Source organism: Brassica oleracea, chromosome C8, assembly GCF_000695525.1.
Source record: "Brassica oleracea var. oleracea cultivar TO1000 chromosome C8, BOL, whole genome shotgun sequence".
NCBI lineage: Eukaryota > Viridiplantae > Streptophyta > Magnoliopsida > Brassicales > Brassicaceae > Brassica > Brassica oleracea.
This window is the reverse complement of record NC_027755.1, coordinates 7,900,575-7,906,424: the sequence shown is the minus strand read 5'-3', so window position 1 is coordinate 7,906,424 and position 5,850 is coordinate 7,900,575.

The following is a 5,850-nucleotide window of genomic DNA, read 5'->3' as shown; positions in this document are numbered from 1 at the left end:
GCTAGTTCGTCGGAATTTCCTCGGAATTTTGTAAAACCCCCCAACGGTTCTGCAACGGCTATAATATTTCCTCGGAACTCATCGGTTTTTTCCGAGGAACCCATTTTTCCTCGGAATTTCCTCGGAATTTTGTAAAACCCCCCAACGGTTCTGCAACGGCTATAATATTTCCTCGGAACTCATCGGTTTTTTCCGAGGAAACCCAATTTTGTGTTTCCTCGGAAATTCCTCGGGATATTCCGAGGATTTCATTTTCCGTCGGAATGTCCGTCAGAATACCGCTGTTTTCTTGTAGTGTATACTATGTTTGGAAAGAGATGAAACCAGAGATCACTTGTATTTGCTTGCCCTTATTCATTCACGATCTGGAAAAACATTGCAGGGAGACTGCTTGGCCAAGCAATTTCACTGGACTAGGAAGAAATAGTTACAACTTTGGTGTCAACTAACAAGAGCATACTAGACATTATACTACTGAGACTCAACTTTCAGTGTGCTCTCTATATGATCTGGTCTGAAAGGAGTTCAATAAGGCATGTCAAAGCATGGGTCACGGTTGAAGAACTGACTCGCAGGATTGGCAAAATGGTTTGAAATCGGATCTCATCTCTTCGCTATGTTCGGAGGCATCCACTTGAAGGTATGCTACGATGATGGTTTCAAATAAACTCGGCATAAGATAGAAGTTACTCATTCTTTTTTTTCATTCATTAGCTAAGATTTTCAATTAGCATACTTTCTCTTCCATGTAAATATGCCAGCTTAAGATCAGTAAATTTGATATTCAATAAAAAAGAAATATATATATATATATATATATGTTTCGTTTTTCAATACACTAACAACAAATAAGTCAATTTATTCTATCATTATAGAATAATAGTCTTAATCCCTCTTCCATGCATTCTATCATTGCGAAATAATTTTTAATTTACCAAAAAAAAATACATTACTAAAAGAAAGGAGATTTGATGCTCTAGCAGTCAACTTTAAGCTGTTGGCATGGAAGAACAACATTGGTCAACTACAATCTCCTGGGTTCATGAAACATCATAGCATACAATTAAAAACTTGTGTCCATACTTGCAGAATCCAAAACATAATTTTATCTAGAGAACCTCTATAAAATATTTATAAATTATTTAATAAACATATAAAAACGATATCTTGTAACTCAAAATATGATGGATGAGTTTCTATATTCGCTCAAAAGTTTAATTTAATTATATAATTCATGATACATATTACCAAACTTTTTTGGAATCTCATACACCAATCATATAACTAAATATATAAAGAAAATGCTTGGTGCCTCTGCTTCAACTCCTCCAACTTCAAGCCTTCCGCCACCACCGTTTGTCTAACTTAATTTTAATTACTGATTCCTTCATTTTATTTTCCTTCTCATTCTCCATCTCTAGGTCCTTAGCGAGATCATAACACTTTTTTATGGGGTCCTAGATCCTGAGTCTTTTATTTTTGGTAGGTATTAAAGTTTTGTGTAGAAATGAAACCATACGTGTGGGAACCGAAATTCACACCGTCGATTTCCGTAATCGGAGGAAAGTCAGGAAACCCTAACTTTCCCTGAGGTCCCGGATTCTCTGCGAGAGCCAACGACAAGTGACCAAATAAATGCGGAAAATATGAAAAGATAACAAAACGAATTTATAGAAAAGGTAGATCTTATTCGAATCCACGTAAGAGCGTTGAGATCATTACAAGAGATTATAAAAGCTTCGGCCGCAAGAGCTGTCAGCGAATTACCTAGTTCTAGCAACCTAAAACCTTAAACCTAGTTGAGTCGCAGCTCGATAACAGAAGATGGAAAAGATATGATAATGGTTTTGATTGATTTCGGAGTGAACCTCATGAAAGGCTGCCTACGTACCCCTTTCGAGGATCAAGTCGATAGTTCAAGAGTGAACCAAGAGATCGAACTGCTTGTGCGCGTTCGTCTGGTAATCGGGTGCCAGTCATAGAAACAGAGCATGTCGAGAATAATGAAGTTTCTAAGTGCCGAGAGTTCTTCCTCTTTTGTGCCTCTCGCCTAGGACTCCTTATATATTCCTCCAAGGTCGGTTTTAGCTTTTCCATTCCTGCCCTTAGACCGTCTTAAGTGAAAAATGGAGATATTCTATTTTTTCCGATCTTCATGTTTATCCGCGGAAACTTAACATTTTTTCTGCGGAAACTTATCTTTATATTTGTTTTTATAAAATAAAAACTTAAACCGCCAGAGTATCTACGAGCTCATTCTTAAAGAATCGTAAGTGGGCTTGTAGTCGCGTTTTTGACCTCGTCGGGCCGTCTTTCGACATGAAACGTTTGTTACGATTTTCTTTTCAACAAAAACAAGTTCTCGCGGTTTTTATCGTAAAGTTTCAACGGTAAGTCTCATCGGTAACTTTGATTGGAATGATGTGAGAAATGATATGGCTGCGGTACATGGGAGCTAGCATTGAGGAACAAATGAGAATGCACGGATTTGGGTCATACCCGTTGATCGATGTCCGAGACAGTTCAGTCGCTACGTAGCGACCTGGTCCGCGCTGGATCGGTCGCTCGTTCGCGGGTCGGTCGCTACGTAGTGACCGACCGAATGGCTTGGTTGGTCGCTACGTAGCGACCGATCGAGTGGCTTGGTCGGTCGCTACGGACCGACCGAATGGCTTGGTCGGTCGCTACGTAGCGACCGGCTCGTTTGCGGACTGGTCGCTACGTGGCAACCTTGTTTGGATCATTTTCTGACGTTTTATGAACGTGTTCTTGGACTATGGGTGTTTAGTTTCGATGAATCAACCGATATTAGTGCAAGATTTCACCGCAAAGTTCTTCGTAAAGATTTCTTTACGAAGATTACTTTTCATAAAAACGTTCATGCTGATTTTTACGGATATTTGGATGTTAACTTCGTCGTGTACGTTTTTTGACCCCAACAATATTAATAACTCGTCGTATAATCTTTTCAATAAAAATTATCTGAAATTCACAAATCGAGAAATATTTTTCGGGGAGTTTTAGACATTGATTCCGTCGTGACCGATTTTGACCCCAACAATACGGATTTCAAATATGCATATAGGTAAAAAGAGATATATTGAAGGATGAAAAAGTTAGAGTCAACAAATTACGATGCAAAATTGGCAGTCACTTTAATATATCTAGAAATTCTTTAGTCATTATTTTAAAGTTAGAGTCAACAAATTACCATGGCAAATTTGTGAAAACTGAAAGAGAATATCTATTATCTTAATTAGGAAACAAACCCGCGCGGATGCGCGGGTATATGGATTCTTTAATAAAATTTTAAATTATTTTAACATTATTAATAATATATCTATACTTAATATTTATATTTTTACTTATTCAAAATTTTATTTTATTTTATTTATCTCATACATTTAGTCTTTGTTTATTATACACAAAATTTGGGAGATATACACATATTATATGATGAAAATAAAATGCCAAATAAGTTGAAAATTACTCAAAAATTTTTAAAAGAAATTTTATTGTAAAATAAGAAAAAAAAGAAGATAAAATCTCCATCTCTCTCGCTCTTTATCTCTCTCAAGCGCTTTTTTTTTTCTAAAACACTTTTTCTCAATTGGAGGATTTAGAATCTACAAAATGGCGTGTCCTTCATAAATTTTTTAAAAAAAAAGAGAAATGTGAAAATGCGTCATTCAGAAACTAAAAGAAGCTTGTGAAAAGGTACGTTGTTCAAAAATTAAAAGAGTCGTGTAAATAGGTGCATGGGAGGAGGATACGTCTTTTGCTAAAACAGTTTGATGATATATCTCTTTCTCTCTCATGCAAATCTCCATTTTCTTTTCTCCTAAACACTTTTTCTCAAGCATGGAGTTTATATTCTACTAAAAGGGTGCCTCATTCAGAAATTAAAAGAGACATTAAAAGGATGCATCATTGACATATTAAAAGAGCCGTGTAAAGGGTGTGTTAGAGAATGACACATCCTTTGGTAAAACACTCTCTCTCTCTCTCTCTCTCTCTCTCTCTCTCTCTCTCTCTCTACCAATTGTTTTTTTCCAAAAACACTTTCTCAAGCGGAGGATTTATAATCTAATAAAAGGGAGTGTCGTTAAGAATATAAAAGAGGAGTGAAAAAGGGTGCATCGTTCAGATATTAAAATAAACATGTGAAAGGGTGCATTTTTAAAAGTTAAAAGAGACGAATGAAAGGGTGCATCATTTAGAAATTAAAAGAAGCATGCAAAAGGGTACATTAGAGAATGAAACGTCATTTTATAAAAGAGTTAGATGAAGTCAGATCTTATAAAAAGAAGATCTTGCATGTTCGATTACAAAAATGTGATATATTTAACCATTAGATAAATCTTCTTTTTTCCTATAAAAATATTGATGTTAGCCGAAAACAAAAACAAGTTTGCAGTTATAGTATATAGACGTTATGGATTTTCTGAGATTATGTCATGTCTTATAAAGAAAATAAAATCTTGTTCGCTAGATTATAAAATGTGATAAAATAAACCGTTGGATGTAAATTTTTTCCCTATGAAATTCTTAAATTATTTAATTTAACAAAACATGTATATTTTATAAATACTTTTATTTTAACTTTAGAAAATTATTTATTTGTCTTTCATTTATCTCTCATATTTTTTTATTATACTCTAGTTTGGGAAATATACTATACACATATACAAAATTAATTTGAATTAGTATAAGTTTACATTATATTTATTTAAAATTCTGATCAATATTAGATACTCAAAAGAAGAACAAGAATTTTGTAGAGGTGTTTTAATGATCTACCAAAACAATATATATCTTTACCTCTCTAAAAATATATAGGATTAATAAAAGATTAACTAAGTGTCTTACAAATTGTACAGAGTTTTTATAAAATTTGTTAGGTTTATCGAGATATAATTTTCTAGACAAATTAATGGCAAATTTAGAAGACGCAACTGTTGAAAAAATTTTAAGGAAATGAACTGACTATTCTTAGAAATGTAACTACAGTAAAAAAACTCTGTAAATTAATAATGTGATACTATATTTTATTAATTTTTAGGGTTATTCACTACAAGAAAACAGCGACATACTGAGGGAAAAAATCGTCGGTATGTCGTCGGAATAACGTTATTCCGACGACATACCGACAAAACAAGTCATCGGAAATAACTCCTCGGAAATTCATTTTTCCTCGGAAATCTCTCGTAATTTTCCGACGGAATTCTGAGGAAACAAATTTCCGAGGAAACTCCGAGGACCACCAGTTCGTTGGAAAACTCCTCGGAATATACCGAGGGAGAACTTCCTCGGGATATTTCGATGGACTTTCTGATGGTCCAATCCTCGGAAGTTCCGACGAAATGTTCCTCGGAATTTTCATCGGTAATTTCCGAGGAACGGAGCCCTCGAAAAATTCCGAGGAACGAGTCCCTCGGAATATTCCGAGGAAGGAGTCCCTCGGTAAATTCCGAGGAAATGTTCGTCGGAAATTTCCGAGGGTTCATTTCCTCGGAATTTTAAAAAAAATTAATTTTTTTTAAAAAAATAAATTAATTTTTTTTAAAAAAATAAAATTTTTGAAATTTAAATTCGAAAATATAAAATTAAAATTAAAATTGAAATCATATTAGTTAATATTTAAAGTTGTACAAATAAAAATAAAACATTCCGAGTTTTTGAAAAAAAAAAAACTACGGGTCTGGCACGCCCGAGAACACCTCGTTCGGGTACATCCTCTGCATCATTTCCATCATTTGATGGTTCAACCTCCTCTGTGCCTCATAGCCCGCCTGTTGAGCCGCCATCTGGGTCTCCAACAAAGATATGCGATCATCCTTGTCCTTCAAC